The 13,818-nt window shown below is 27.1% G+C and overlaps 1 pseudogene; it reads left to right on the top strand.

Annotated features, from left to right (window-relative positions):
• Window positions 1-23: 23 nt before the first annotated feature.
• On the top strand, window positions 24-6,258 carry LOC132938788 (2-hydroxyacyl-CoA lyase 1-like; annotated as a pseudogene).
• Window positions 6,259-13,818: the final 7,560 nt, after the last annotated feature.

Below are 13,818 nucleotides of genomic sequence, written 5' to 3'. Positions count from 1 at the left end.
CAACAACGATTATTATTATTATTTCCTGTTCTTCTAAAATTTAAATTATAAAAATTTGCCAATTCATTGCTATAATAATAAAATCGTTGCTGCCATATTTATTTCTTAGTAAATAGACTATTGTATTTCCCCTCATACATTTAATTTAATAGTAGTTTAATTGGTAACATAATAATTTCGTTCCTACTACGTTATCATTCAAAATCCAATCGCAAAAATATGTCAAACGATGTGGAACATATTGATGGCAATAACATTCTTGCACAAGCATTAAAACATCAAGTTAGTATTTTAATGATTATATTTATGCGAGAATAGCTTCAAGACAAAATAAACGGTTTTGTTTCCAAATTTATAGGATGTCGAATATGTTTTTGGCATTGTTAGTATTCCAGTCATTGAATTCAGCATGGCCCTGCGACAAGTCGGTATAAAATACATTAGAATGCACAATGAACAATCCGCAGTATACGCAGCCCAAGTAATCGGTTATCTGTACGCACACCAGGTGTATGTCTAGTGGTGTCCGGCCCCAGATCGCTTCATATCACTGCCGGAATGACCAATGCACAAATCAACTGCTGGTGTGTTACCTATAATGCTAAAATATTATGTGATGTGCTAATCGTTTTATAAGAATAGTTATTGTTTTAGGCCTCTATTGGTTATTGGCGGCTCTTGTACAAAAGATCATGAAGGAATTGCTGGATTTCAAGAATGCAACCAAGTTGAACTCAGCAGACCTTATTGCAAGTACTGTGCAAAGCCCCCCAAATGCTGCTCTTATACCTTGTTCATGTTGGAAAAGCAATATCTTATGCTACTTACTGTAGACCAGGTGATAACATTAATTTTTTTTTTTTTTAAGAAAACTCATAATTACTTAAGATTTGTTTATAGATGCTGCATATTTAGATTTTCCTGCCAATCTTTTATCAACTTGAATTCCTGTAGATAGGGTTATGAACAAACATAATCTCACAACCTCCATTCATTATTCCTGATATTTGAATTATTGAATCTGCCGCCGAACTGTTAATAAATGCCAAACGTCTTCTTGTTATTGTAGGCAAAGGTAAGTAAATTATATTTTAAAATAGAATATTATTATATATTTATATATATACTAGCTGATCCTGTGCACTTCGTTGCCCGTTAAATGTACCAACTCTATATGACTCAAACTTTGTTCAATTCGTTATTTAATATTCGGTGTATGGTGTTCAAAATTTATCTTAACTTTTCTGATGCCTGGAATAAAAATTCTGATTCGCAGCAGTATATTATCAGGTAGGCAATCTACTACGGTAGATCGCGGACCCGGTGCGGTTTGTACGTAAGTGTATGATTTAACTCTAAAGTATCAAAGTTATACCAAGTTTATTTTGATATAATACGGCGGATTAATGTAATCAATTAATACATAGTCCTAACCTAACCTAAGCGTACTAAATTCCGACGAATAAAAACCAAATTTAACTCTTTTTAAATAAGCCTATCTTCTTCACAGAGATCTGCACACAAACGTATATATTTTAATATAGGCTATAGCTGATCCTGCACACTTTGTGGCCCGTAAAAAATGACAACTCTTAAACAAATTGTTATTGTTCAACTCCTTTTTGGTGTAACTCACTGCAGTAAGTGCAACTCAGCCACCCTGGTAGGCAATGTGTGAAAATTCGATTTGATGCATGCTTGTACCTGATCTGCCCGATTAACCAATAGCAACCAATAATAAATAAATACTATTTCTATTAATTATTTCTCCTATAACCAATAGCAATCATTTATAAACAAATATTTCCATCATAAATCTCAAAATCTCTGTTTGAGCACTTCTATTAATTGAATGTAGCGTATGACCTTCCACAATGAATGGACTATCCAACAAAAAAATAATTTTTCAATTCGAACCAGTATAGCCCCTTACAGCCCCTTTAAGCCCATTTCAGCCCCTTACAGCCCTTTTTTAGTAATAAAAAGTAGCCTATGTTTTTTCTCAGTGTCTAAACTATCTATGTACCAAATTTCATTTAAATCGGTTCTGTAGTTTCGGAGCCTATTCAATACAAACAATCAAATCTTTCCTCTTAATAATATTAGTAAGATATAGATATATGTATTTAGATGCTGCCTACGGATGCGCAGAATATGCTGTAAGAAATTTCATTGGAGAGTTCGGCTTACTGTTTTTAGCCACATCAATGGGAAAGGTGTAGGGTCCGATGAGCATTCTTTAAGTGTAGCATCTGCACGTACTTATGCCTTGCTAAATGCTGATGTTATACTGTTACTTAGTGCACAATTAAATTGGGTGCTACATTTTGGTAAACCACCAAGATTCAATGCTTATGTAAAGTTCATACAGATAGATATAAGTGCAGAAAAGTTACATAATGGCCAATAAGCTAGTGTACCGATTCAAGCAGATACGCATGCTGCAGTTAATGCTTTAAATGTATGTTTATCTAAGAAAAAATGGCATAATATACGAAGCAAATGGTTGGATAAACTTAAAAAAAAGTGTTTGTCAAATAAAAATATGTTGAGGTAAGACAATATATGAATAAACATTAGTTTAAATCAAGTTTCCACAACTAGCATAATTTTACATTTCATTTTCATGGGAACTTAGCTCAATAGACACTTCTTCTTTTTTATTTGGCATCAAATACTCTTCAAGAGTTTTTACCACCATCACTATATCACTCCATTAATTATTACTCTCAATAAATACAGTGTTCAAATTTTATATTTTCATAAATACCAAATTATTCGTACAATTTAAGTCTTATTTTATGTTTCAATTACTGATGAAAAATGCATCCATACTATTAAACTATTACACAGTTATTCAACATGTGTATGATTATATTCCAAAAGGTTGGTTTTATTTCATGTACTTATGTTTTTACAAAGCCTATGGTATTTAAACTCAATAACAATGCATTAATAGTTAATAAACTTAATAATAATACATTAATATTAACTATTAAGTTTATTAGAAGTATTATATTATAATTTATGTACTTAGTATTTTCATATAATTTTTTTTAAACTAATAATGTAAAATGTTCAAAACATAAAATAAATCATTTTTAGAAAAATAATACATTTATATTTTTAAGCACTACAAATATATTTAAAATGTTAAAATTCTATAATTACATGGCATAGATTTAAAAAATATATAATATGTACTAAATACTAATGACAAAATTACTATCCATAGTAGTTAAATATGGTAACCCGTCATTTGATCCGGTAAATAATATCCGGCGACAAATGATCCGCGACATTTGGTCTGGTTCAAAAAGAACTTGTACCAAAAATATCCTGCTAAAAAATGTCCGGTAACAAAAAAATATAAAATATAAATATATAGTTTTATTTTAATTAGTTGTTATTTTATTTTCATAATTTTCAAAAACGTCATAATAAAAGTAATAATATAGAATACAAATGTTTATAAATTAAAATTATGAGTGATACCCTTCAAATACGTAATGATATTTGAAGTTTCATAGTTTTCTACTGTATTTTTAAGACTTTGGTCTATGTTTTTATATTTTTTTTTTTTTGTAGGGTTATTTTCCCCCAGATTAATTTTTTAGTAATTGTCCTTGACAATGATTTTATAATAGGTAATTGTCCTATTACCGGAACAGAAGTTTGACCCAACACATTTGAAATTATATTTCTTGTAGAAGTTATTTCTGTTATAGCAGTATCCTTTATAGTATTCACCAGTTCTTTGGCCTCAATTTTGGCTAAGTTTGGAGCATGCGAATGATCAGTTTCTTTTAAAATCGATCCTACGAAAAAAAAAACAAAACATTGTATGAAATGTGGAATGTACAATTTGAAATAAAGTCTACATCAAAATAATTAATTAATGTTTCATTTTATAAATATTATTATTATTATTATTATAAATAAATATAATTAATTAAATTCTATTAATTTAGTATACAAATTTAAGTACATACCCGTTTCGTCTTTCGTTGTTGTGTGACATCAGCTTTTACATGACAACTTTTTATACTCAGTACAACGCCATACTACTTTTGTTTCATACACATCATGAATACTAAATAAAAAACCTTTATTTATAAGCATATTTTTGCCTTTTTGGCTTTTTATAAATGTAAGTGGCATTATTTAAAGTTAACGTTATTCATACACGTTTGCAAACGGCTAGGTGTTCACATGTACTAAAATCGAAAAAAACGGATGTATCGCTATCTCCAACATAATAATAATTTATGTCTGATAAATCGTTGAGAACTGATTAGATTCGTTAATTTGTGGTTTTTCTGACCGTTTTCTGTATATAAGGTAGATTATATATAAATATATATATATATATAGGGACTATTATTGATTATTTTTCTAAAATACTATACGTACTATACTATACTATACATTTTTAACTAACTAACTAATTTCTATATATTTATTTCATATTTATTTTCATAACTAATTTTTATATATTTATATTCTATATTTTTTTTATAATGACGTTTTTAAAAATTATGAAAATAAAATAACAACTAATTAAAATAAAACTATATATTTATATTTTATATTTTTTTGTTACCGGACATTTTTTAGCAGGATATTTTTGGTACAAGTTCTTTTTGAACCGGATCAAATGTTGTGGATCAATTGTCGCCGGATATAATTTACCGGACCAAATGACGTGGAACCGTTAAATATTGTATTAAATATACATTTTTATTTTAAATCTGATTTATATTTAACTTTAAATTCTTGGTAAGATAGTTATTAATTATTATAATTCTGATTTCAAACTTCAAGTTTATTTTTTTTAAAACAGAATTTCCTTGCAATGTTTGTGATTAAAATATCAGATGTAAATATTATAAAAATAAAGCCTAGTGAACAAGTATTAATTACTATTTCTATGAGCTATATGATACATTTTTTTTTTAGTTAACATTTTTAAAAGTAACACACAATCTGTATTTTAGTTCAAGAAGAGCATGTGAGAAGAGAAAAAAAAGAACTACACGATAAGCATGAGAGAATAATTCACACAATTAGTGACACTTCCTTATTCTGATAAATATTTGTTTTATTGATATTCAACAAAATCAATAAATTTAAGTTTATTTACAGATTTTATAATTGTAAGCGAAGGAACAAATACAATGGACATTGGTAGAGCTATATTATTAAACAATTTACCTAGACATAGGTAAATGCTGGATGCTTGATGCTGGTAAGATAAATACTAGTTTATGACAATGGTATTAATATTCTAATATAAATAATTTCATATTTAGGAACATTTGATATCATGGGAGTAGGATTAGGATTTGGTATTGCTGCAGCCTTATGGTATCAAAAATATGAACCTGGAAAACGACTCTTGTGTGTTGAAGGTGATTCAGCTTTTGGATTTTCAGGAATGGGAGTGGAAACAATGGTCAGGTAAGTCATAAAAATAAGAATTCATATTAGAATTCAAATTCATTTTAGCTTTAATATGCTGAATAAAGATGTTGACTAGCTATTTTTTTCAAATATGTTTATAGAAGAGGGATGCTGGACGGCCTACAATTATTGTTAAACTTTTAATTGGGTTTGTAATTTGTCCAATACCGTTGGTTTTTTAAATATCTTTGTTCCTCAGTTTAAAATTAGGTGCTCACATACATTTTTATATTAACTCACAAAACAAAGTATGCATTAGCTACTAGAATGCTCTTATGAGTCCTATAAATAGAATTATGTTCTTTGTTCATAATATACCAATATAATTTTTTAATTCTAATTCTTGCTCCGATGAATCATTTATCATATTATGTTTTCAAAAAAAATATTTTAACTTAATTTTTGTAGTTATCATTGTATTATCATTATTTTATGGGTAGTTTATTTATTTATTCCAATATTATTTGTTTTTATATTTATGTTCTTGTATACACAATTTTAAAATTTCTTGTTATTGGGTTTTTAACACTCAGTAAAAAAATTATTATTTTGACATAAAAAGTTGAATTACATACAATTTAGGTAGATGATAGCATTTTTTTAATGATTTTATTAAAAATTATTGTATTTTAATCATCTTATATTATAATTTTAGGTATAAATTACCAATTGTCATCATTGTTGTTAATAATAATTTCATATATGGAGGTGTTGATGAATGATGAGTCCACTTGGTTTTTAGTGCAAGAATTTGATAAATTAACTAAGTGTATGTATCAATATAATATGTTATAAACTTATAACTTATATTTTTTTATTGGCAATTATTAATTTTTAATTGTATTATTATTTTTCTATATTCCTCCTAATTGCTTATCTGTAAACATTTATTATGAAAATATGTTGACTCTTTTTGGTCGCAAAGGATATTTTTGCACAACTCTTGAACAAGATTCTAATTTTGTAAAAAGATTTTATTGTAAATATATTTAAATTATTTAAAAAAAAATATAATGGTTAAGAAAACCGTACACACAGCTTTGTTATCCCTGTCTTTTATATCACATAATCAAAATAATTTTACAAACTACAATTTAATAATTCTTAAACCGTGCTTTAGTATTATAATAATGAAAAATAATCAATTATGGAGCATGGATTAATATATTTTATTTAAGTTTATTAATGGGTAAATGTATTCTTAATACTTAAAACAATAAAACAGTATAATAATGATGAATGTAAATTTGTATATTTGCATAAGACTAGAGATATTCATACAGATTGTTTAACATTTAACTTATTGTAGTTAAAAAAAGTACATTTTAAATAGCCTTTTAACAATATAACGACTATCTATACGTTTTAATATAAATTATTATAAAATATAAGTAAACTATTATCCTACGTAGATACCAAACATTTTACTCTTTCATTTGTAATTAAATGATTTAATTTAATAATTGTTACTATACAATATATACATTTATTTTTAGTTTGGGTATTATAATTATTCATGTGATTTGTATAAAATGAAAACTTCTAATAACTATTTGTAGGTACTAACAAATAACAATGATCCGTTACCAAATAACTAAGGTTTAATGTTGACTTAACAGTCAACTGAGTAAAAATATTCAAATTGCAAGGTAGACAAACACAAATTATTCTTGTTTGCAAAAATAACTTTCAATGTGCTAAATTTACAGTAACTAAGTTCAGCTACACTTCTATTTATAAAAAGAAAGCTTCGTTATAAAAACTCCTAATATATTTAATAACAATATAACCAAGTATTTAATCTTGAATTATGCAATGCACTTATATGATTTATTATGTTTGACAGGATACAACTGGACCTTCGTTTGTTAATATAATAACTAACCAATCTGGTGATGGCAAACTACAACATTTTCCCTGGCTGATGGAATCAAAATTGTAATATGCGTTAAAAAAATATTGCTGTTATTAACATATACTAAATTATCGAAATATTTGCCAGTGTAAACGATCTCTTTTTTTTTCTGAAGGTGGTTGCATTTTAAATTTATCAAACAATCCAACTATTTGCTCAAAATTTATAAAAAAAAAAAAATACTTCTACGCAGTCAAATATAATGATAATACAAGATATTTTGTTGAATCTAGGACATTTTAAATGTTAATTTCTTAATAATTGTGTTTTAGTTGTTAATGTGTAATAGTTTTCAATGTATGGGTATATTTTATATTTTTATGATTCGTTATTTTTTTTAAATTATAATATATATTTTGAGTTGGTACCTTTACATTTTTTTTAAATATAACTGCTAAGAATATTATTTTTGGCTTTTATTCTATTCCAATTTATCATAAGTGACAATCAACTTTGAAAAATGTCTGTTTCTAATTTTAGGAAATTAGTACTTATTGAATAGTATTGAGTAATTAGTAATTACAAGTACTTTGTATGAGTATAAAACCTAGTGTTTAATGTTATCTTATATTGCCTTTAATTGTGATTTACAAATTAAAATCTTTCATTAAAATACATGGTTTGTGTAAGCTTTAGTGTTTTAAAATACTTTTTCTTAAAATATTACTCAAATACTTTTTAAAAAGAAATATTTTATTTTCTATGTCTTAAATTTCTTTAATATTTACTTTAACTTAATAAACGTAATATTTTTCAAATAGTCATAACTTAAAAAAGAATTTGTTAATTTCAATATTTTACACATTGTTTTTGTTATCATTAAACACTTGAAACTAAATTTATAAAATGTCTATATGCCCATGTTTACAATAAAAATACATAGGCACAATTTTGTTTACGTGTTTTGTCAAAATTTGAACTTGCTTATTAAAAAAAAATTGTGACTATGTACTTATAATATTTTTTAACTACAATTGTGTAATGATAGGTTAGGCTCACACACCATTATAATAAACTAAAATGTCACAGAATAATAAACAACAGCCAGACTGTCGCTTGTAGAAATCGATCGCATCAAATAAAACCATTAACAACGACAATTAAGATATCGGCATGCACTCATAACGATATTACGTAGGATGTGTGTGACTTTATTTTATGCTGACGCCAAAGAATAATCTAGTTCCCAGGCCCACGATAACTTTTTGATAAAGCCGCCCTCCACTCTGGTCAGCATCCTCGCGTCGTTCCTTAAACCAGTGCATGAGCACCAACCACCAGAGTAACAACCTCTCAAGTCCCAAAGAAACCTAATTCAACGAGCGACAACTGGACTCCTTATGCGAGCAATAATCAGTGCGTTCTTTAATTCAATTTGTGTATTTGAAGTATTACTTTGTTTTATCTAAAACCTAAAACTCCTACAATATTATCTACAAACAACTGCGAATCAGGTAAGGCATATAATATAATATTTTATGTTGATTGCAGTGAATACATTCTATCTGTATGTGCTTTTTTCCATAAAATTATATTGTACGGTGTATTTGATCTAATTCTCGAATACACGATCTCGACAGCCCTCCGAACACCTGGAGGAAGGTAATAGCGTAATTTTTCTATTTTAATATAACTATCGACAGGAGTCGTATTTTTATTTTATCTTATTTCTACGTTATTACAAGGCGGCGCCCAACACAAGTTCAGTATATTCAGATAAATAAACTGAGAATTGATCAAATACATTTTACAAAATTATATTAGTTATAAGATAAAAATATTTTCCTATTAATTTTAAGAATTAATAAAAAAATTGTAAATACTAAAAAAAAATAATATAATAAAACACAACTTATATAACAAAAAGTGACTTATTTAATAATAAAACACACTAATTTAATGATTTACGACTTAACATATACGTATTATTATTTATTATAAAAAGAAAACCAACTGATTTTATATTTATTAAAATAAATATTTACTAATTTAGTAAAAAATATATTAATTAAATCAATTTAAATTAGTTTAACAAAAATATTACAATTAAATAATGGTACATAATTTATTATAAGATTTTTTTTAAGTAATACAAATTATTAAATATGGGAGACAATAAAAAACCTTACTTTGAACCCGGAAAATTTACGGGAAATAATTCTGAAAACGTTGATTTTTTCTTAAAAAAATATCAAAGAGCTGCACTTATTAACGGATGGTCGGAATCTGAAAAAAGTCTATATATTCCCGTATTTTTAGAAGGTACTGCTCTCATATTTTATGATAATATTATGGATACCGTTGAAAACATTAATTGGTCCGATTTAGGAAAAAAATTTAGACTAGAATTTGAACCAATGGCCCAAACTGAAATACTTCGAATAATGCTTGAAAAACGTAAACAGAAACCTGATGAACAAAGTGTATTGTACGGTTTATTTGATCTAATTCTCGAACACACGATCTCGAGAGCCCTCCGAACACCTGGGGGAAGGTAATAGCGTAATTTTACTATTTTAATATAACTAGGTATCGACAGGAGTCGTATTTATATTTATCGTATTTCTACGTTATTACAATTGTAACAATATATTAGGAGCCATGTACCTATTCATTTTTAAAGTTATTTGACCCAACAAATATAATTTTATTCACATTTATAGAAAATAAAACTAAAAAAAACTGAAAATGTCTGTAAACAGCTCAAATTAAGTAAAAATATCTTTAAACTGTTATTGTGTATAGAAAATGCTAGTATAAACATTCAGTGAAATTGTCATGCATTTAAGATTATTTTTTTTAGAATTACACCAAAAACCAAAATTTATTTTTGTAAATTTGAAATTTCCCGTTTATCTTTAATTTTTTTTTTGTTTTTCCCGGCGCTTTTGAAAACTACTGGGAGGTTAAAATATTTCCAATGCACCAACTATATTCACTTTCCCACTAGAAAAGATACTGTAAGTGAAAATCGAAGCAATTTTACTATCCCAAACGGTGATGACAGACACAGAAAACACACATCATTGTAAAATCTAACATACATTCGCTCAGAATCTAAAACATTCGAACACCTACTAGAATAACTATTTGCATACTTTTATTATACATTTTTTTCCGCTAATTTTTGTCAGTTTTGGAATAGTTGGAAATTACTGTATGTCAATCATATATGTGCCCGATTTTTAATACTGACAAGTATGTATCACTCCATACCACAGTCCGCAGATATATATAAGACATTTTTTATACTTAATTATATTATATAATATCTGTTTTCGAGACGTAGATAACCTGAAAACTCAATCAACATTCGTGTGGATAATATACGGATACGCAGTGCCAGCCCGATGTATCTTAGGCCCTAGAAAGGGGCGGCTCGTCAGAAGAGACTTTAAGACTGCGTCTCGCCTTAAAAAAAAACCGCTACTTGTAAATAATAAATAATTTAAAATTAAAATGTATAGGAGTATTTTTTATTATATTATATCGTTTTATTTGCTTATGATTATTGATGACCACAAAATCTAAAACCTATAAATAGTAATTTCAATGGAAATATTATTTTAGTAATTTGGACGAAGGTCACCGATTCGGTTCACCGCCTGGCAGTTTCTATCGTAATATGTAATGTAGCTTACATTTTTGCTTATGTACAAAACATGTTTAGTATATTAGTAGTAAAATAATCAACTATAACTTATTAATTAATGTGGTGATATAGGCGTGATGAAGTTTCTGTCATTGATATCCGTGCTGTACCTACGTCATATGAAAATGAGTACCTTTGTTACATAATACCTATTTCAAATTTTCTAGTTAAATTTTTAAATTATACGATTCAAAATAAAACAAGAATTTTCTTTTACATTTGTTATTTTAATTTTGTAAAAATCATGTTTTAAGTGTTTAAAAAAATTTCTGTTTTATAGGGAAGAAATACAAAAGAAAAAAGACACTTCACGTTTAAAATACTAATATTTTAATATTTACTTAAAACAGTACTTTATAAGTGTATTTAAATTTGGTAGGTATATTCTATGAATAGTAAAATAGTCTTAAAACAAATATTCTTTTTAATTGAAAATTAGCCGTATATATTGTGTTAATAAAAAAAAAACATTAAATTAATTTAACAATGTTGGGTCTACAATTTAATTATAAGTTGTCAAGCTATTTGAAATATATATTGTCATTTTGTTAGTGAAAAAGGATCTTTTGCTGCATCCGCACGAGACGCATACGATTAATAATATACAATAGTATATAATATACAATTTAATTCGGGGCGTCAAACCGGATTACCCGCAAAAAAAATTCACCCGGCTTAAACACGAAACACAAAACCTTTCAAAAAATTTACTCGGTTTTGAACACGAAATTAGAAACTCGCAAAAAATGTTGGCCGGTCTTGAACACAAAACCCGAAAAACGAAATATCTATTTTAACCCGTTTTGACTCCCTACCTATAATGTTGATGCTGTTGCCTGTTGGAGTACAAAATTTGATAAATTGATAATTCATTATACATGGAATATCTGTATATTATACTAATGCGTATAATTTAATATTCTCGTAAAATAGATAAGGTATGTGTTTCTAGCAAAACTACTGTACTTATCCAAAATGTATGGTTCCTTTTATTCAGGCATTAGGCATTACCAAAAATATGTTATTTGAACTTTCAGTAACTACGTAGTTCTTAAGGGGCCTCGCTACTGCCGTCAATTTTGGCTGAAAAGACCCTGAAGTACTGACGAAATTAAAGTTAGTTAACGTTGTCCGATTTTAATTCTGAAAAAAAATTTGAATTCACCAGAACATTGTCTATAGATCTCACGAAGCACTTTGTAAAAACTAAATTTTATATTATTTTGAATTGTAATTGAAAACTTGAAAATATGAACTTTTTCGAATCATAATACAAATTAATATTAAAAACGGAAAATGTTTCGTACGATTCACAGATATTTTTCTGCTGAATTCAAATATTTTTTCAGAATAAAAATCAGACAACGTTAACTAACTTTAAATTTGTCAAAACAAATGTATGCTTTTGTAAAATTCGAGTCATGAAATTTATTTGGAGTGGATACCACTCGCACTAATAATTATTTACAACCAACACATAGATCCCGGGCGACCATGACAAGATTAGAAATTGTCTAAATGTTGCCCCTTAAATAATGACCGTAGCGAGGCCCCTTAAAATAGTATTACCTATCGTTTTTTGATGTCAGGCCAGTCCTATTGGCTATCTTTCTTCAAATACAACAAATTATTATTGTCTATAGGTACTATAGCAAGCAGTGTTCGGACTTATCTAGATAATTATTTGTTCAACTTTTATCTTATCTAGATAAATAGTTACAAGGTATCTAAACGTTCATCATAGATATTTTTTTTTAATAATTTAAATAAATTCATCTACATTCTTTTTTTATTGATAAAAATCTCAAAATTGTACAAAAACATTTTTAATATTTATACAGATTCTCAAGCCAAGTGTATGGTTTATAAATAATGTAATTATTTTTATTTATATTATTATTATTATTATTATGTTCCTAGTGCCCAATTAAAATATACCTACCTAAATTTAAAACCCATTTAAAAAAAAATTGTATCTTTTTTTTATCTAGATAAATATGAGTTAAGTTATCTTTTATATCTATCTAGATACTTTTGTGTTCCATTATCTTTATCTTTATCTAGATAAAAAAATACTTATCTAATCCGAACACTGAATTAGCAAGTATATAAAGTACAGTACACTCGAAGTACCTACAACGATTTAATTTTCTGTTGAACTGCTGCCGAGTATTTATTGATTTTGACGTAAAATGTACGCGAGTAGGTACAACATTGTGGTAATTTATAATCTATCTTTTTAGTACTTATACGAGCTATAATATGTTACATAACTACAAATAGTTATTAAATGTTATTAGTTATTACTTAGTATATACTACACATTTATACACGTTTATATATCTCAAATGTTTTTTCAACCTAATGCAAATTTCCAATTTGGGGAGGGGACGGAAATGCAGTGATTCACCAGGAACGCCACCAAACCTCAATACGGCCCTGTGTGAATGTTGAAGTGCCGTTTAAGGTAAGTAGGTACTAATGTTTAGGTTGTACGTTAGATAGGTTGCCAATTGAGTTTCGTTAAAACAGTACATTATTTTCGTCAACTAGTTCGGGAGGCTTTTTTTTTGTCCCCGTTATTTAACTCAAACAGACTTATAACAATTTCCAGTATTTTATAAGTAGTTCATGCTATAACCAAGAAATTAATAAAATATAAGTAAGTACTAGGTATCACTGTTTTTTTATAGATATTTTAAGAAAGTCAAAATTGGATATTTAAATGAAGAATAATCATTTTAGTTATTCACAACTTACGTAGTGAAATTAAGTTAATTGTAGTGGT

This window comes from Metopolophium dirhodum, chromosome 1, assembly GCF_019925205.1.
Source record: "Metopolophium dirhodum isolate CAU chromosome 1, ASM1992520v1, whole genome shotgun sequence".
Lineage (NCBI taxonomy): Eukaryota > Metazoa > Arthropoda > Insecta > Hemiptera > Aphididae > Metopolophium > Metopolophium dirhodum.
Note: the sequence above shows the minus strand (reverse complement) of the source record. Positions and strands in the feature narration are given on the sequence as shown.